The 21,496-nt window shown below is 38.5% G+C and overlaps 1 long non-coding RNA gene across 1 annotated transcript in view; it reads left to right on the top strand.

Annotated features, from left to right (window-relative positions):
• Nucleotides 1-18,827, top strand: part of LOC134287348 (uncharacterized) — an 82,555-nt gene extending 63,728 nt beyond the window's left edge. Inside the window, exons 2-3 of the long non-coding RNA XR_009997235.1 lie at nt 9,157-9,290; nt 13,317-18,827. This is a non-coding gene — a long non-coding RNA (uncharacterized LOC134287348). The remainder of the gene's footprint in view (nt 1-9,156; nt 9,291-13,316) is intronic.
• Nucleotides 18,828-21,496: the final 2,669 nt, after the last annotated feature.

Below are 21,496 nucleotides of genomic sequence, written 5' to 3'. Positions count from 1 at the left end.
CAGCAATTGCCGAATCGCGCCCATCACAGCAGTCCGCGAATCGCGCGTTCGAGTAACCCTGACGACCCCTCGGTGTCTGCGATAATAAAGGAGTAGTATGATTTGAATGTCTAGCGTGCGTTTCCATGGCAAAACGACATGCTTCTTCTTCTTCGTTCATATTTCGGTGTGTGGGAGGTTTGCTCAAATACACACAATGACCTCACACCTTCCGCACTATAATTTCCTCAATATAACATATTACGACGAGGCGAGGACGACGCGTCGTTGCTGGATACGTAAAACGCAAATGCTGCACCATTATTTGATCCTGAATGGACTTATCCACCGATGAACCGAATTCATCGCGGTCCGAGAATTTTGACACTAGAGCGGGGTCGTTTCCAATCAGAATCATTCAATTCTGATTGGAACGACCCCGCTCTAGTGTCAAAATTCTCGGACCGCGATGAATTCGGTTCATCGGTGGATAAGTCCATGGGGTGTTTGTTGATTCTTCCGGCATGCAAAGGATCAGGGAAAATTTCACTGGAGTGGGGATTTCCATTTGTCTGTTTATTTTCTTAGTTATATATGAACGCTGTAGATTCGAGATGGGGTTGTAGGTAGAATTGGTTTCTTCGTGAGAAGTGTATGGGGATTCTTCATTACTCGTTTTAATTATAGCCATAGATTTATATTAAAAACACGAAAAAAAAGTTATTATAGGTTTGTAACCGTTCAATGAAACAAAAAAGTCTAAAACGAATCTTTAAATATGTGTAATAGGCGTAACTAACAGCTAGAAATAAAAACATATCGTGGAAAATCAAAATACTGAAATCCTCAAAGTGTACTCCATTTTATAGTAGGCTTTGGTTTCAGAAGGCTAAAACCAATCAAAATGTAAATGAAACACTTTATTTCAGTGTATGTTTATTGTACTTTTCGTTGCCATATAAACGCATCTTATAATTGCAGCCTGCTTTGATTTTCCCTTACTTTAGGTTATCTTCAACCGTACGGGAGCGTGAATTCATCATTGCATCCCCAGTTAGTTATTTCCATGGCAAGGAAAACTTTATTCAACTCATAAATTCAACATAGCAAGCGAGCGATGAGTGTCGTTTTCTTCATACTCTCATCTCATACCCGGTGGTAGAGAACAATATCCTCCCGGAGATGTGCGGCGCATGCGCCAGTTCAAATGTAATGTATGAAATAAAATATAATGTATGGAAAATGTATGCGCTGAATATATAATGTCTGCACACAGAGACCGAGAGATCGGCAGGGAGTGGGTTTAGCAAGAAGAACGGTACAGTCGTTCTTTTATTATGCGATTGTCATTACAGGTGCCATATCTCAACCATATCTACAACTAACAAGCAAGAGTAAAACATTAAATAGCTAATTAAGTATTGTTACGTTCAAGACGGGCTTGGTGGTCTAGTGGCTACCGCGTCTGATTCGTATGCAGAAGGTCCTGGGTTCAATCCGTGGCCGTCCCTTTCCTCCTACATTTTATCTTTCTACATACTTTCACTCTACATATACAACTTATGTATTATCATATGTTCATAGCCATCGCTAAAACCAAAAACGATAGAAAAGCCGTTTCTCTTCCTCCACAGCACAGTGTCAATCTATCAGATGAACGCCTACGAGTTATGCAATCAAGAGAACTGTGTCGCGTTAGCTTCATAGTAATAATCACACAAATCAATCACCTTACGCCTGGCATCCACGCACCAATGTGTGAACCCTCTGTCAACCATATCCCACAAACGTCAGAGTGTTTGCATGAATTTGTGCAGACGCAGAGGTATATTCGGTCTACTGAGGATATAAACGATTGCAATAATCACTTTCTTCCCCCACCCCAAATTAACCAGCAACCTGACGTGGCAGGCGCCATTGTCGCCTAAAAATAGAAGATCACCAACGCTCACACACTGAAGATGCCTGCGAGTCCCCGGCAGCTATCTCATTGGTTCCTCGTGTGAGTGTAGCTGGTCTGTCGATACTGTAGTAGCATCTAACATACGTCAAAGAATTGTCAGTTGCTGCAGAATGCAAAATTGTTGCACTTACCGGTCTTGCAGTTAAAAGGCATTTAGAGCATTCTTTATTACATCAACAAACCTAACCTCAAAAGGACTGACAATTCTCAGGTCGTTTTGACAGATGTAACGTGAGCATGAAAAGGACGGCAACAAGATCGATAAAGTAGAATATGTGATCCGTCTTTTTCGTGCATGTGTGTGGTCTGTCAAAATGACCTGAGAAGTGTCAAACAGTTTTATGGCTAGCTTTGTTGGCGTAATGAAGAATAGTTAGAGCGTTTGCTCCGAGCAAACGCCTACTGTTCAAATGATATTTCTTCTGTATTGACAACTCGTTTTGAAACACGTTGCTAAATTACCGTGCATTTGGAGACCCCACTGTGTACGGTATCCTTCGCTTTCGTTCTTCCCGGGGTGGTGGTCTCGTTTCACGGGATGCTGTTCTGGGTGGGGGTAAGGACGAAGACGGAGACGACGACGGTTGTTGTTGTTGGTTTTTCATGCAAGCAGTTAGCGGAAATGCTAGGTGTGTAGGGTCAAGTGGGGCAAAATGCCATTTTTCAAACTTTCATCTTTTTCAATGATAATTAGCCTCATTTGTTAGGCTTCCAAAGTGGTAACAGCAACTAGACAATATTTGCTCGATACTTCAGCAAAAATCTTCACAAAACTATTGCATTTTCATCAATTTTCAGCGATTTTAAAAACTGATTCGTAAAACGGAAGTGGTGCAAAACGACCATCTGCCATGGGGTAAGATGCCACTTCATCAAAACATTCAAAAATTACGTCCATCAGTTTTCGGGCACTTCCGGCTCCTTTTCCCCCCTCTGTCCGCTTTTATCGTATACTCAATAAATGGAGTGTTACCCCCTCCCCGCAAAACGATGATCGTAATATTTGAATGACCCCTAACATGGAAATCTTAGACATCAACAACCATGCGTCTCCATGTGTGCCTCAATCTCGTTGGAAACACTTGGCTGGTAATTAAATCACCAGAAAACCTTAATTGCAAGCACGAAAAACCGGAAGTTGCCAGTTTTCATTGGGAAATCAAAGGATTTTCCGTGGGTTTGGTGGCCTAGCTTCTAGAAGAATGTTTGATGCAAACATATCTTGACACCATTCACCTATAGCAATGATCAAGTCCCATTCAGGAATGATTTTATGAGTTGGGCCATTTTACCCCATCTTGGCATTTTGGGCTCTGTTCCCCTATGGGGTGGTGGTGGTGTGGTGCGGTATAAAAAGGATCATAAAATAAATTACACATGAAGAGCGTTTCGCTGGTACACAGCAGAGCAGGATGATTAGTTAGTGTGAACCCCTTTTCGTTGTTGTGGCATTATGGTATCGTAGCAAGCGTTTTGCATTTATCTAAAAACATCAAACTGTCTACGAAACAGAATGAATCCTTCATATTGGTTTGATGAAATCGGGGAGAACATTTCAAATCAAAGTAAGCTGTGGATACGAGGCATTCAACTAACCTGTGCCCCAAATACCGTTTTTCTTTTTGAACCTGGGTTGGAACTGGATTGGCGGAAAATGTGTAAACAAACAAACGTCAAACAAACTTTAGTACAAGCGAAACCGAAGTCGGGTTTGGGTTGAAACTGTGATCTCATCCAGTTCCAACCCAGGTTGGAATTTACGTCTTCTATCACAAATAAAGTCGAGCTAGCAATCACTAGAATCGAATCGACAAATAAAACTTATGAATGTAAATTATTGAACTGGATTCGGACTCAGGTTCGCTGATTGAGAGGCACGAACTTTACCTCTCGGCCCTATCACCGAGCTATGAGTTGGACGATAGTTGTGAAAGTGACTTGATGATTTTGTGGCTATATCGGCCTTTTTCTACTCATAGTATAAGGGAGTAGCGGTCAAAGTGGATAATGAAATGATAGATGTAATAGTATTCGCTGGGTAACGAACAAGTGTGAAAATTTTATAGAAGGTGAAATTAGGCAAGTAGGCCATGTATTGAACGAATACATAGGGAATCGCGCTACTTGGGCGGTGGATTCTATATTCGTCTGTTTTCCACTATAACTCAGTCAATCTTGAACCAATTGACACAATTCTTGGAATGCGGTGAGATAGGTATAGTATCTACCCGTGTACAAAATTTCAAGTCAATCGGTTCAAAATTGACCGAGTTACAGTGGAAAACAGACGAAAATAACAGACGAAGAAAACCACCGCCCAAGTAGCGCGATACCCTAGAATAACTACCAACCAAGCCGATCTGTTTAAACGCGCAGGTCGTACGGCAGAAGTTTCGATGTATTCGTTCAATACATGGCCTACTTGCCTAATTTCACCTTCTATAAAATTTTCACACTTGTTCGCTACTTAGCGAATGCTATCATATGTATCATTTCATTATCCACTTTGATCTCTACTCCCTTATGCTATGAGTAGAAAAAAACGATATAGCCATAAAATGATTAAGTTACAATAAGAAGAAGGTTTGCTAAGTTAAAAAGGCAGCTCAGTGTTAGCGCCATGCAAAAAACTTAAAGAACTTCATAAACTGCTTCATAAAATGGTTGAGACGATGCATCTAATGATGCAGAAAAAAAAAATAAATAAAAATCGTGCCAAAAAAAATTGGAAATAATCCATAGAAAATAGGAAAACAATCCATAGAAAATAAGGGTATGAAAGTATAGGAAATGGGCGTGTAAATGATTCATAAAAATTTGGAAACGATCCATAACATTAAGAAAATGATTCATCGTTGTAAAATTTATGAAAAAGTCGTCCATGGTTTTTTAGGATCCAAATCTCTTGAGCTAGCTGAGTTAGATCGGCTAGATGAATCATTTGGATCGTTCAAAGACCTCCCTAAGCGGTTTTGACAAGAGTATCTTCAGAATTTGTGATTTTTCAACTTAAAGCAGGTCAACTCTTATTGAACAACCTAATCTCTAGGATATCAGAACTTGTGGCAAGATCTACTTCGAACATGAATGTTGTATACTTTTTTTTTCGGAGAAACGAGTCATTCGGGGAACTAACCTTCCGGGGAATGGCAGATGGGGAAACGTCATTAGGGGAATCAACAGGACAAATAGTCTTTAGGGGCTGTCCATAAACCACGTGGTCATTTTTTTGGGACTTTTCACCCCCCCCCCCGCGTGGTCATTAGTCCACACAAAAATTTTTATTTGTCCATACAAAATGGTCATTGGCCGAACCCCCCCCCCCCCCCTATGACCACGTGGTTTATGGACAGCCCCTTACAGATTACGCACGTTCTGACATTACATTTTTGTATTTGACTACGAAGTAAATTTTCTTATACATCTCTGAAGAATTTCTTAGGTAATTTTTCGAAATACACTTGGCAGTTCTGGACAAATCCTCGGATTAATTTAATTTTTCACTAGTGATTCAACTAAAAAGATTCTACTAAAAGTTCCAAAGTGTTAGTGAAGTTCAAGTTGGCGCCTAGATATCCCAGATGCTCATGAACACTGTCGGGAAACATACTTTCCTGTTTGATGTTCTATTGGTACATGTTTGAGCTACATATAAGCTTGTTATACTCTACAGTTTAAGACAATACTTTAATCCAATATTCTCAGGAAAGAAACCTGTAAGTATACTTATTAGCAAATTTGATATCTCCATATATTTTATCTCACTTTGACCGTTCAAAGACCTTCCTATGCGGCTTCACTTCTTGGGGTTTGCTTCCTATGCGGGTTTGACAAGAGTATATCTTCAGAATTTGTGACTTTTCAACTTAAGGCAGGTCAACTCTTTTTGAACAACCTAATCTCTAGGATACCAGAACTTGTGGCAAGATTTCACTTCGAACAAGAATGTAGTATTTTTTTTCGAAGAAACGAGTCATTCGGGGAGCTAACCTCTGGAGAAATGGGGTGGGGCATTCGGGGGACTGGCAGATGGGGAAACGTCATTAGGTGCTGTCCATAAACTACGTAGACCCATTATGGGTCATCTCAGACACCCTCTCCCTCCGTAGACTTTTGTTCATACAAAATTTTCGAAATTTGTATAGAGCGTAGACTTTTGCCAGACCCCCCGTCCCTAGGAGTCTACGTAGTTTATGGACAGGCCCTTAGGGGAACCAACAGAAGAAATAGTCTTTACAGATTACGTACGTTCTGACATTACATTTTTGTATTTGACTACGAAGGAAATTTCATGTTAAATCTCTGAAGAATTCTTCTTAAGTATTCTTTCGAAATACACTAGGCAGTTCTGGACAAATCCTCGGATAAATTCTTAAAAAAAAAAACCTTCCACAAAACTCCAGCTGGCGCAATCTTCGACGAAATTCTTATGAAAATTCTCTGAGCAATTGTTGGAACTATTGAAAGAATCTTCCAAAAAAACATCCTGGAGATTTTTTTGGAAGAATACCTGGTTAAATCCTCATAGACATTTTTAGAGAAATCTTAGAATTTCTCCACCATTATTCTCAGAACTACTCTAACTATTTCTTTAGAAATTTTTGTGATCATTTGTCTTGAAATTCACAAATAATCACAAGAGTTTCTAAAGAAATGGTTAGAGGAGTTCTGAGAATAATGGTGGAGAAATTTCTGGAGTAATCTTCGAAATCCTTGAAAGATTCTGTCGAAGAATTCTTGCAGAAGTCTCTGTAAGATTTTTTGGGTGATTTACAAATACATTTTTGACGGAATTCCTAAAGATATTTTGAAAAAATCTAAAGGCGAATTTCTGGAAAACTTTTGGGAGAAATCTATATATCTATCTATCTATATATATCTATATATCTATATATATAAAAATGAATTTCTGTCTGTCTGTCTGTCTGTCTGTCTGACCGCTATGCATTCGGAAACTACTGAACCTATCGATGTGAAATTTTGTATGTGGGTATGTTTGAGGCCGGGGAAGGTTCTTAGCTTGGTGTGAGACCTCTCCGGACCGTGGAACGGGGAGCTCCCATACAGATGAGTTTTCGGGGCACTTCTCTAAGGAGCTGTGTGTCAAAAAACACAGTAGGCAGGCAATACGACGATTGCCGACAGCAATCAACAATGTGCAATAAACATTTCAAAAGTGGTTCATTTTTAAAACTAAAGGCACACGAAATGGAGCGTGAAACTCGCTTTTGACCCCGGAAGAATCTAAATGCTCCAGAAGGAAAAGTCACTAGGCCCCAAGGAGCTGGTCTGAGCCGCGGCCGCTTTCGGGGTGGGCACAGAAAGCTTGTAATGCACCCGGGTCCCAGGGCGTTGTAAGTGTGGGGAAGTTTTCGAATGTGGGTGGTCCTGAAAAGTGGTTAAATTCGCTTAGTACGTACCTATTTTATTTCTATCTACTCTAAGGGGGGTAATGCGACGTGACAGGTATCATATGTGGTAGCATCGTGGCGTCGGGTGGTGTCCAGTAACTGGCACCACGTAGAACTTGACGGTTCGGCGAAGATGACGCTGGACTCCTCTGGACTTGAGGCAGAATGCATGATCTGGTGCTGTAGGTCGGACTTCTGGACAACACGAGGCATGGATTCTTTCAGACAAACTATTTGCTAAAAGCCCAGAATGCAACGGGACTCCAGACGAACTTCATGTTGCCAATTATTTCACGTAGCTGGAATACAAGAGTCGTGAAGGCTTCTGGTACAAAACCTTTCGGGATTATTTTAAAAATGACTCCAATCACTCTGCTTGGGATTCCTCCAGAAATTTCTTCGGGAGTTGTTCCAGGATTACTCTGTGAATTCCTTCAGGGATTCGTCTAAAAATTCCTACAAAGATTCGTCCAGGAGTTCCCCTATAAAGACAACTAGAGATTCCGCTAGAAATTCCTCCAGATATTCCCTTAGATATACCTCAAGCAATTCCTCTAGAGATTATACACCAGGGAATCATCCAGGAACTTCTCCAGGATTTTTTTCAGGGAATTGCAAAGAATTCCTCCAGGGATTCTTCCCGAAAGTTCTCCAGTGATTCTTCAAGAAAACCCTCCAGAAAATCCTCTAAGAATTCCTCTAACGATTTCCCCAGGAGTTCCTTAGAAGATAGCACAAGGAATTTCTCTAGAGATTTACCCAGAAATTCTCTTGGAATTACTCCAGAAATACCGCTGGGAATTTCTCTAGGAATTTATTACTCGCGCTATCTGTCTGTCTGTCTGACCCTTATGCATTCGGAAACTACTTATCCGATCGGTGTAAACATTATGTAGGTAGATATGTTTGGGCCGGAGAAGGTTGTAAGCTTGGTGTGAGACCTCTGCGGATTCCGGAACGGGAGGTTACCATACAGATAACTTTCAAGTCACACTGTTCCATTTTCTTTACGCACAAACTGCTAAAATGCACAACATACCTAAATGTTTCCTTCTTTTTATCAAAGGTTTTTCTTTCAAGTGGCGCTGTTGTGTAGTTTATGGCAGTTGAACTGTAAGTTCTATGGTCGAGTTGTCCGTTTAAGTTACATTGATAAAAAATTGGTTAGCAACCAAACCACCAAACAGCATTCTTTATCTGAGACAAATGTACCAAAGGGAAGATAACGTGCCTCTGGAGCCGGGTTTCCGATGTTTATACAAATGAGTTTACATACTCTTTGGAGCCATACAACTAAAAATTTTGTCTTCATGGTGGGTGGCTATGTTCATTGTAGAACCAGTTAAGAAAATGAACAAAAACATTAGAACAACTGTGCAAGAGCAACAATTAAAATGGACAATACAAGGTTTGCCGGGTCAGCTAGTTTCTGAATAAAAAATCTTCCGCGAAATCTCTCTAGATAACAGAAGGAATTTCCGACAAAATCCATTGATAAATTGGTGGAGGAATTTTGGGGAAAATCTTATAGAAACTTCTGGTGGAATTCCTGTGCCATCATCAGAGAAAGTTTTGGAGAAGTTCTAGAAAAACTTCTAGCTTTGGAGTCACTTTAGATTTCTATTCCGCAGAATCGGTACTTGTTCTGTGGCACAGTTGGTTAAAGTGCCCGTCTAGCGAATACGGAGTCGTGGGTTCGAATCCTACCAGATCGCGTTTTTTTATTGCACAAATTTGATCTCTCAATTTGTCATATATAAACATAGGCACGATATTTACTATTTTTTTTTTAATATGTTTCAGACAAACCGCCTGGAGGACGATCTGCGGACCCTACGCAGAGTGCGGAACTGGAGACAAACAGCTATGAACCGAGTGGAATGGAGACGGCTACTATGGACAGCATAGGCCAACCCGGCCTTAGCCTGATCGGTAAGGTAAGTAATACCGTTGTGCGGGGCTACTTTGGACACTTTTGAATATGGATTTTTTGAATTCAAAATATGGTTCAATTCTGTTTCCCCTTCATTTGGTTGACATTGTTTTTCAAACAGACCCTTTATTGCTTGTCAGGACGCGAAAAAACAACGAATAAACCAAAAAATATATGTATAACGTGTCAGAACATTTGCTCTGTATGCATTGTTTCTACAGTTCATAAACTTCAAAGAATTGATCAATTCATTCAAAATGTATCAACGTAGCATTTGCAATCGTATATTTTATTGTTATACATTATAAAAAACCTTTTCACCTTAATATAGGATTAATGGTCCGTTTTTTAAGGTTGTTTATATAACAATATTCCGCTGCTCATAATACCAAAGATAGCACCGAACCATTCAAAAACGCTTATATTTATTAAAATCATGTACGATAGAGTATGCTTCAGTATTGGTACAATGTTGTTTTCTAAATAACCCTGAAATTTGAAATGCAGTTTTGTTATAGTTAAAAATGTCCAAAGTAGCCCCCATCCAGTTCTATATGAGATGTGTCCGATTGGTGTATGAACAACTTTTTTGTTTATTTATGGATTTAGCTTAAATTTTGCATACATCCTACATACATACTCACGATTATTGTGTGTAAAAATTGTGGAAATCTATTCACTACTATGGAAGTTACAATGTCATACAGTTGAAAACCCATGAAAAGTGTAAAAAAAGCTCCACACGACGGTACCAGCAAAACGGGGTAAAGGGTAATTCCAAGAGATTTTGCAGGATTCTCTCTTTATTCGTCATTGGGATTCTTCCAAGATTGCTTACTGCGTTTCTGCAAGAATTTGTTCTGAGAATCCTCCAGGAGTTTATTCTAAGGAGCTCCTTCTGCATATTATTCAGCACTTTCTTCTGAAAACCACCCAGAAATTTCTATTGGGTTCGTTATAGAAACCTTCCAGGAGCTATTTCTGGAAATCCTCAAGAAGTTACTTCTGAAAATGCTGCAGGAGAATCATTCGTTGTGAGAATTCTTCAGAATTTCCCTCTAGGATTCCTGCAAGAATACTTACAAAATAATTAAAGTTTATCAAACTAAATTCCTAAATTCCCGAAAGGAATTTCTGATTTCTGATCCACGGAACGTTAAATTCTCAGAAGAAATCCATCGAGGGTTCTGGAGAAATTTACAGAAGGCATACAAGGAGAAAATCATAGTAGAAATCATCTAATATGGCATGTGGGAAGAGAGGTTCCATCCAGGATTTCTTAAGGAACTTCTTCAGGGATTTCTCCGGAGATTCTATAATAAATTCCTCGAAAAATTCTACTGAGATTGGTTTGATAGTTCCAGGACTCCTTGAGGAATTCTTACTAGGTCTAGGAACTCGTTCAGAGATTCCTTCAAGAATTCTTGGAAGAGTTCCAAAAAGAACTTCTGTCAGAAAACAAACCCTGGAATAATCCTAGAAGGAACATCCGCATGAATCCCAGATAGAAAACTCCTTGAAGAATCCTACACTCTTAAAAAATTTGGAATTTGCTCGTGACGTAAACCATCAATGTACGTACACATTTGATGACTGAATAACAAACTTTACTAAGTTAACATCCATCATGTAAGTTCGAGTTGGTTGCATAAGATGTCGACCAACTTTTCTGACCCGGTAGGGTAACTCAGGTATGTAAAAACAGTTTCACATTTATCGTCTGCCTCATATCTCGGTAACATGGCCGAGAGATATAGTCCGTGCCTCTCAATCAGCGGAACAGTGTTCGAATCCAGTTCAATACTTTGCTTTCACGTGCTTTATCTGTCGATTCGGTTCTAGCGATTACTAGCTCGACGAAATAATGTGATAGAAGGCGTAAATTTTGCGTACAATGAGTCGCTCCTTTTATGTGCATCCCCAAGTGAACTTAAATGTACATGTTTTTCTAAGAGTGTAAAAGGAGTTCAATGAGGAATCCCAGAAGAACTCCTAATGGAATCGTTGCGGAAACTTTTAAAGGAATCTCGATAGAAATTCCTGAAGAAACCTCGTAAATGATTCCTAAAGAATTTCAGGGCTTCCTACTAGAGGCATCCCAGAAAGAATTCCTAGATAAATCGTGGATGAAATATCTGGAGATAAATCGTGGATAAATTCTGAACAAACCCCTGGAAAAATCTCAGAAGCAGCTGCCTGAGGAAACATAGAAGAAACTTCTGGAGGTACATTGTAATAAATTTCTAGAGAAAACACGGCACGAATTTCAGGCGACATCTCGGAATGTATGCCTGGAGGAGGCTCATTAGACATTTCTGGATGTATCTCAAATGGCACCTCTTAGGAAAAAATCCCAGAAAAAACCTCTGAAGGAATTCTGAATATATTCCTGGAAGAATATCAGTAGGAGCTCCTTGAGAAATTCCATAAGGAACTCCTGAAGCAAGCCCAGGAAGAACTCCTGGGAAAATCACACAAGGAACTTCTGGAGAAATGCCCAGAATTCCTTCAGAAGTTCCTTCTGGGTCTCTTCAGGGAGCTCCTTCTTAGGTTCTTTCTGTAGTTTGTTAAGGTTGTCCTCCAGAAGTTCTCTCTGTCATTCTTCCAGGAGTTAAAGAGATCTTATTGGATTCAAAAAGGGATTCCTTCTGGAATTCTATACTAAAAGATACCTTCTACGATTTCTCTAGTAATTTCTTCCGGGGCTCTTTTCCGGAAATACTCCAGGAAATCCTTGCAGGAATTCTTTACGAGATTCCTCAAGTCTCACGCTTCAGAATTTTGACTCGACTTCCAATAAAAGAATAATGTGAAAAAAGCATAGAGTAGGCTCAGTGTACCAGTTATGGATATACATAGTACCTCAAATTCGCTATAGTCGATTTTTAACCTTCAATGATGCAAATCAATAAGAAATAATTGGGAACAAAAGAACACGTTCTTGCAATCATTCAAACTTCAATGTTTGCTGAAATAATGATATAAATAAATCATTTTCCTTAAGTTTTTGGCATCTTTGCGCCCTATTTCACCACAGTGTACCAGTTATGGCCAATACCATGAGAAATGCATATGCAAATAGTGTGAAGTGGAACTCAAATTAACAAATGTGTCCATAACTGGTACAGGGTTCCTATCATTGGCAAACGCCGTAATAAAAACTAAAAGTAGTTTTGGACCCGTTTCTGTATTTTTCCTGTAAAGTTTGAAAACTAATCAATCATTTGACATATCGATGACAAATAAAAGAAAATCGGGTTAAGTACGGTTCCTTTGAATTCCACTAAGAATTTGCATCCTTTGACAGATACGTATTTCGACCTCAACTGTAAGGTCGTCTTCAGTGTCTTGTACTTGACTCGACTCTGAAGACGACCTTACAGTTGAGGTCGAAATACGTATCTGTCAAAGGATGCAAATTCTTAGTGGAATTCAAAGGAAACGTACTTAACCCGATTTTCTTTTATTTACAGATATTCCCCTAACAAGCCCAGGTTAATCATCAATATCGATGACGTTCGACGGTCTTCTTCTTATTTTTGTAGAAATAGTTTTTCTTAGGTAGTGCGATAACTGATACGTGCACCCTATCTTGATGCAAATCTAACGATTCTTGGATTCAATATTGCTATGCAACGCATACTTGGATCGACATAATTGTGCACGCGAGATTACTCTAATTCCCAAACTTTCCCATATTGGCAGCTTCAGAAGCGAGAATTTTTGAAGACTGAAGAAGAATTGATGATTTGTTCACTCCAATTTGTTTAAAAACTTTTTATGAAATTTATTCTTGATTCTTGATTACATTGTCATCATTTGTAATATGACACAATTTTTTAATAAACTGTCACTTACATTGGCAAATGTAGTGTCTAAATGAATTGCCCTTTTGGTTTTTCACGCTCTGAAAACAATGTTTAAATAATTGTAATACCAAGTGTCAATCTGTGCTGTTTAGAAACATAGTTTTAGATTATATATACGTATCTAGAAAACCATTTTGAAGTAATTTTTATCTCTTTTCCAGATCACAAATCCCGACCCATGCTAAGATCCATGACTTATGAGAGATAAAACCACATTCGGATGACACACGTCCAAACAGCAATCCCAAAGCTTACAATATTGTCTGGTAAGTTTTCATCGCTCACCTCACTAATCGAACTCTTATTTTAGGCTTTTTTCGATGTTTGGAGCGGTGCCAGCAAAAGATGTTTCAATTCGCTCAAACCATCCATACCATCCAACTAATGATGAAATCTGATGGGGAAGACTGAAACATGTCTTATAAACCACTGATAAAAGGTAAATCAAAAATAGATTTCAGTTGTTCGCTTCTTCATAACACAGACCTATGTCTGTGGTGGAAGTTTTGGCAACGAAACAACTGGTCGTCGCAGACGCGCGCAGTCGAAATAAAAACGCAGTTAAAAATAAGTAGATAAAGTGTGGATCGTCATTGACTCGAAAACAACCTCCGAAACGAACTGTTATAAATTAATTACCCATATAAAGCATAACAAGCATGACATGCTTGAGGGCAAAGCAGGCTTCGAATAAATTGCTTCGACATGGTCTTTGGCGCGCGGCCCAACTCTATTTACTGCTTTTCTTTTGAGAAATAATACACCTGATGAACAAAGTTGGCTCTGACTTTTATTTTAATTTCGTCTTTCACTGGGAAAGTAGTCGAATGTTATTCAGATAAAAATATTTCATATATGCGCCGCCAAGTCCCTCTAGTTAATGACACGTTCTAAATTTCCACCTTCTCATTTGATAATCATTTAATAAGTTGTAATTAAATTTAAATGGGACTCTACCTTTCTGCGTCTAGGCGTTAACAGGTTGTGCACTGGAAGCTTTCAACACGCTTATTAAAGCCAGTGAGCTTACGAAATGAGCGCTGTGTGAGCGCTGGGCAGAGTCGGGCTGACATGCTCTGCCATTGCTGCATTCATTGGCTCAAACAAACGCTCAAACGGCAGCCATTGGTGGACGTTATGAGATTTGAATTTATGATTAGACACCGCCTCCTTGATGAATATGCATGAGCTGAGTGTTGCGCTCCGACGGACGAAGACGACGACGACTTCGACGCAGACTCTCTTGGTGCTCTCAATCGGTATGCGCGTTTCAACAGCTTGTCACACTAATGCCGTTTTTCTTTTTTAACCTGGGTTGGAACTGGATTGGCGGAAAATGTGTAAACAAACAACGTCAAACAAAGTTTAGTACAAGCGAAATCGAAGTCGGGTTGGGGTTGAAACTGTGATCTCATCCAGTTCCAACCCAGGTTGGAACTGGATCAAAAAGAAAAACAACATAAGTAGGCTGGTGGTGATGCGGATGGTGACTTTGTTGGAGGAAGACGGAGGAATTTCTTAGCTCGCAGGGATGCCAGGTGATGTTTTCACGTTTGTTTTGAATGTCTTTGACAGCCGATTTTCTTATTCTTCGACTTATTCTTTTTAGCCTTGTGTCACAAATCGTGATGTTACTGAATGCTATGCATTGCCCAATGAACATTTTTTCTGTATTAGAGTGAAATAAACCTCTGTTAAGCACTCACTTCGATTTTAATGATTTTTTTGCTACTCTGTAAGTACCAATATTGTGTGACAGTTCTTCTATGGATTTCTTCAGAACTTGCTCCGACGAAAAAAAGCAAGGATTCCTTCGAAAATGTCTCCAAGGATTCCTTCAGAAATTGACCAAAATTTATATAAAAAAATATCAATAAATTCTCTTAGAAGGTCTCTCACAGATTTCTTCAAACATTTTTCCAGAGATTTCTTTGAAAATATCTCCGAGGTTTCCTGCAGCAATTTCCTAAGGTAGAAATTCTTCTAGAAAATCTTGCATGGATTATTTTAGAAATTGCTCCTTGAATTTCGTCAGAAATTCTTTATTGGTTTCTTTCCAAAAATCTTTCAGAAAGTCCTTCAGGGGTTACTTCCGAAGTTCTTTCTGAATACTTATTTAGGAATTTCTCAATAGAATCATTTTGACTTCGGAAATTCTTTTGAAATAAAAAAAAAATATCTAGAGGGTTTCCATAAAATCTCTAAAAAGCTTCTCCAGAAATAGCCTCAGAGATTCCTTTGAGAATTCCTCCAAGCTTTTTACAAAATTCTACAAAGTTCATTAGTGATTCCTCCAGAAATTTCAAAAGGGATTCTTTTAGAAAATCATGCATAGTTTTTTTCAGACATTCTATAGTTGTTTTCAGGGATTCGTTCAGGAATACGTGCTGAGATTTCTACAGAAATTCCTGTAGATTTTTTTTTATGAAATCCTCCCTTTGTAACTTTTGTAAAGTTTTCAGAGGTTCATTCAGAAATACTTCCAAAGAACTTTTTTTAGAAAATCCTCCAAAAAAATTATTCAGAGATTTATTTATTCTGAAATTTCTGCAAACATTTCTTACAAAATTCCTGCCGGAATTTCGCCACGCATTCTTGAAAAAAAAAAAAATATTTCAAAGATTTATGAAAGTTTCCTTTTGGGATTGCATTAGAAATTTCTTCAAGGATCGTTTTTCAAAACCATCTATGGGTTCCTATTATAATTTTACTAGGGATTCCTTCATAAGTTCATTGGTGAATTCTTTCAGGAAATCTTTCAAGTATTGTTCCAAAAATTTCTCCAAGATTTTCAAAAGAAATTCCTTTAAGGGTTTCAACAAAAAAAACTTCTAGAGATGTTTCCAGAAATATTTCTTATAGTATTCCAGTAGAAAACTTTCCTGGGATTATTCGAGATAATTCCTCAACGGATATATTTAGAAAATTCCACAAGAATTTCTAAGGAAATTCCTTCCAAGAGGTTTTCAAAAAAAATAATCTCAAGATTACTTCAGAAATTCCTCCAGTACAGATCTTCAGTAGTCCATTTGAAATTTTTAAAAACTCTAAAAATTTCTTTAGGGATTCTGTAAAAAAATCTTCATAAAAGCATTCGGAAATTTTGTATGGGTTGCATCAGAAATTTCCCTCTAGAAATTTCTGAAGTAATTCAAGGATTCAATCACCTTTTACAACAGATCTTCTTAGTGATTCCCCATGGATTCCTTTTGGAACACCTTTGGAAATTTTTCTCTCGGATTTCTTCAGAAATTCCTCCAGAGATTCTTCCAAAACTCTTCTTTGTCATTTGAAAATTCCTCGTTTAGAATTTCTTCGAAAAATTATCAAAGATTTCCTTCATTAAATCTTTTATAGATCCCTTATAAAACAAAACATTCAAAGTTTCGTTGTACGAGAGATTATTAGGAAAATCCGGAGATATTCTTACAAAATCTTCTACGAATTCCTGTAGAAATTCATCCAAGGATATGTTCTGCTTAAGAAATTGAGATTCCTCGAAAAGTTTCTCTTAGAAACTTTTTAAAAAATCATAGAACCCATGGATTTTTCAAGACAATTTTGCATGATTTGCTCCACAAGTTTCTTCAAGAACTTCTGCTGAAATTTCTTTAGAGTTTCTGTCAGAAATTTCTCAAGTGTTCTTAAAAAATGCTTCTTGGATTCCTTTAAAAGTTCCTCTAGGAAAGTTTCGGAAAAACTTTTTCGGATTCCTTTAGAAGGATTTACAAGAAATCATTCAGCAATTTCTCAGTGGTTGTTAAAAACGATACCATCAAAGAATTCCTCCAGGATTTTTCCTGTCCTTCAGAGATTTCAAAATAAATTCCTCTAGAATTTCTTTCGGGATTTCACCAGGGAATCCTTCAAGCATTTCACCTCGGATATCTTTAGAGGTTCTCCCAGTGATTGTTTCAGGAATTCCTCCAGGGATTGCCAAACGATTTTTACCATAGATCCTTTTAGGTGTTTCTGCAAATACCTATTCTTTCAGAGATTTTTCCGGAGTTTCTCCATTTAAGAATTCCGCTGGAGATTGCTCCTATAATTCAATTTGGAAATATTGGAAGTATTTGTGGAGGAATTTCTTCCAGGTTCTCAGATTCTTGAAATAAACCCAGGAATTTCTTCAATATTTTGTAGAAAAAAAATCCATGGATTCCTTAATAATTCGACCAGAAATCACTGCAGTTATGGATTCTTTCAGATTTTTTTTCTAGTGGTTCCTATTGACATTCTTTCAGGAATTCGTTTCTCTCGGAGTTTCCTAAGACATTCCTCATGGGATTGCTTCCGGAATTTCTTCTGGGGTTTCTTCAGAGAATACTTCCAGGAATTCTTCTTGGGATTCCTTCAGAAATTCCTCCTGAAACTTTTTTAGTTTTTCCTCCAAGAATTCATCCATACTTTTCTTTAGGAATTGTTTTGGATTCTCTTAGGAAGTTTGAGAAAATCCTCCAGGGATTCCTCCACGAATTGCTCCAAGGATTCCTCAAGGAACTCCTAAAGGAATTTCTCCAGGAACCCCTCTCGAAATTGCTCCAGCAATTTCTTCAGAAATTTCTCTAGAGATTCTTTCAGAATTTTCTACAGACATGTCTCCAGGAATTTCTCCAAGGATTCCTCCGGGAATTACTCCAGAGTTTCCTCCAGGAATTCTTCCAGGGATTCCTCCTGACATCTCTCCGGGCCTTCCTCCACGGATTCCTATGAATTACACTAAGGGTTCCTCTTAGGATTCTTCCTGACATTTCTGCTGGAATTCCGCCAAGAAATTGAGCAGATATTCTTTTAGGAATTCTACCAAGAATTCATCTAGGAATACCTCCACGAAATCCTTCAAAAATTCCTTCAGCAATTGCTCCAGGAATCCCTTCAGGAATTTCTCCCGGCATTCCTCCAGGATTTCATCCAGGAATGCCTCCAGGGACTCCTCCAAGAATTGCTTTTAGAATTCCCTCAAGGATTCCTCCAAAAGATTCTTCCGGAAATCCTCCAGAAATTCAATTTCTCCAGGAATCTTTCTAGGAAACCTCCAGGGAAGTTTTCAGAAATTCTTTCAGGAATTCCTTGAGGAGTTTTCCAAGGATTTATTCAAGAATTTCTCCTCCAGAGGGTTTTCCAAGAATTCCTCCAGGGATTCCTCTGGAAGTTCCTCCAGGAATTCCTCCAGAAATTCTTCCAGGCATTCCTCCAGAGATTCCCTTAGGAATTGCTTCAAGAGACCCTCCTGGAATTCCATCAGGAATTCGTCCAGGAATCCTTACAGGGATTCCTCCAAGATTTACTCCAGGAATTGCGTCAGAGATTCCTACAGCAACTCTTTAAGACATTTCTCCAGGCAGTCCTTCAGAAATTCGTCTAGGCATTCGGGAATAACTCTTCAGATTCCTTCAGAAATTCCTCTCGGAATCTCTTCAAAAGTTTACACAAGGACCCGTTCAGATGTTTCAGAAAGCCTTCCATCTTCTTTTCCTGGGATGCAGCCAAGTATTTTTCCTCCTGAATTACTTCCCGGAATTCTAGTGGAATGTCTCTAGCGCTTTGTATTGAAACTCAGCATAATAATATTTAAGGGATACATACAGGAGCCAGAAATTCTCCAAGGAGTAATCCAGGAATTCTTTGAAATCCTTTGGGAATTCATCCACGGGCTTGTTCAGGAATCCATACACCCATAAAGGAATACCTTCCGAGATTCTTCTTGCGATTCTTTCAGGAATTTATTCTTAGATTCTTTTATTCTCCAATAAATCCCTCAAGAAGTCATCCATGGATTTCTACAGGAACTTCTCCAGAGATTTCTCTAGTATTTTTTCAGTGATGTTCCTTTAGAAAGTTCTTCAGGGATAAATCTTTAAATTTGTCAAGGGATTTCTTAAAAATTCCCCCAAGATTCAGGCATTCTTCTGGGTTTCCTCCAATGATTGCATTAGGACTTATCCACGGGGTATTGAGAGGCATTTTAATGCGATTTAAAGCGTTTCAAAGTATTTCAGTGGCATTATAGGAAGCTTTATATGCATTCAGGTGAGCTTCAGGATGATTTCAGAGGGGATTCAGAGGTTTCATGGCTTATCAGGAGGTTTCAGAGAGGTTTAAGGCGGCTTAAGAGGCTCGCAGATGAATTTCACGGGGTTTCATGGGGGTTTCAGAGACATTTCAAAGCGTTCAATGCATTTCAGGGCGTTTCATGGATTTGAGGGAGGTTTGAGGGAGCTATAGAGGCCCTCAAGTGAATTTCAATAGCTCAGTAAATCTGTTGACCTATACTGATTTTGATATCACGAAAAAAAAAATTTCAAGTCGATTAACCACCTCTAATGTAATATATAGTTATTTATAGTACTTATAAGTTTTTATGTCGACATAATGTTGTCCGGTGGAAGTAATACAAATACAAATAGAAATACTCAATAGAGTTCTTGGAGATCTTTAAACAGACAATGCAATGAACTCAACACTTGACAGCACATATAGGTAGTTGCATGAGGTTGAGTAAGCATAAATTCAATCAATAATGCTCCAATAGAACACTGATTACGCTTGTAGATCTGATGACCTATACTCCAGGGAGTTCTCGGATGCTACTACACAATCATAGAACTTAAGACTTGATAGAACATAGATGCCAGAGGCTGTGTGAGTATGAACCTTAGTCATAAAGCTCTTGAAGACAACCAAATACGTTGGTATATCCGATACTCAAGGGAGTTCTTGGAGATCCTCAATAAACTCACAATTTGACAGCACATAGTTGCATAGGGCTGTGCAAGCAAGAATTTTATTAATAACTAGCTGACCCGGCAAACCTTGTCTTGCCGTCTTGTGGAGGTTTGACAACTGTTAAGCTCAAAATAGCACCGCACTCTAGATTGGTTTCATTTAGATCGTGTTGATTTCCTTCCCAGCTCATGAAAAATCTGTAATTTGTCATTTTTCTTACTTTTCCAGTTTATTTTCGCAATTTTTAATACTTATAAACACAGCCACCATGAATACGAATCGAACCATGCAAGAGTCATGCTGATCGGTTCACCCGTTCGTGAGTTTTGTTGCCTCAAAGAAACTTTGAACTCATTTTTATATATAGAAAATAGAAGCTACAACAGATCGCTGATTACGCTAGAAGATCTGATGGCATAAACTTCAGGAAGTTCTCGGATGCTCTTGAACTTTCAACCCTTAAACGCGCCGTAAACGTCATAATACTTAACTCTGGCTTTTTCCATAAACCGTCTTTATCCCTTTCGGGACGGAGCGCAAAAAAGTGAAATTTCCATACCAATGTCTCAACTTTGGTTCTCCAGAACTCTTTTATTTGCCAACAAAACAACAATTGTTGTTCCTCATTTGGTGGAACTACTCTTCAACTTTCGATTTCTAGCTTTGACTACTTTGATAAATCGGAAATAAAAAATATGCGACAGATAAAACTTTGTCATGTTTTACGGATTTTGTCTACTTTTTGTTTAACTTGTTGTGATAAATCTCACATGCAACGTAAACAAACATTTGTTTGTACACATGCAAATATACATAATAGGTCAATTATTAAAACAGTTTACCTTACATAAAACAAAGACTGAACAGATACTATTGCTCAACAGCACAATTGTTTTGGTTCGTCACGAAATGGTTATTCCTAAATTGCATTTAGGTTACCTTAATGAACGGACCTAATAGTTATTTATGCAACAAGTTGCAAAATGAAGATTTTTACAGCACGAGTCATACATATATCCAACGAGGCTTGCCGAGTTGGATAAATATGACGAGTGCTGTAAAAATCGAGTTTTGCAACGAGTTGCATACAATTTTTTTTGCAATGACAAAAATATTCACTGAGAATTATATTGTCTAGTATGTAGCACAAACATCTTTCAAGGGAAACCACGTGTGAGCATCCACCTGCGCTTTTTTATGATCAGGTAGGCTGTGGCATAGCAGGCACAGCAGAGTTGTCAAAAGTTTTCGCGGTCTCGTCGCGTAATCAAGAGTAGCTTCAGTTGCTGTTACAAATTCTTTTCATCGATACAAATCCTTCGATTGCATACAATTTAGATTTGAACTGTGCAATAGACATAGAGGCGGCGTGAGAATCGACGAAAGACGTGTGCAGGTCAATAACTGCTCCTTTTCACGAATTATATTTGGGTATTGAAAAGTGTTGCATAATATACATAATTATGCAACACTTTTCTGTTGCATAACGTGTTTCATTATGCGACACTTCTACACACCAGGAAAAGTAGGCCGTTATGCCACACATTCCTATTGAGTAAACTTGCGAATTATGATTGTAAATTGCAAAAATAGATTTTATGCAATTTAGTATCAT

Source organism: Aedes albopictus, chromosome 2, assembly GCF_035046485.1.
Source record: "Aedes albopictus strain Foshan chromosome 2, AalbF5, whole genome shotgun sequence".
In the NCBI taxonomy this organism is placed as follows: Eukaryota; Metazoa; Arthropoda; class Insecta; order Diptera; family Culicidae; genus Aedes; species Aedes albopictus.
The sequence above is the reverse complement of the archived record's forward strand: the minus strand, read 5'-3'. Positions and strand labels throughout refer to the sequence as shown.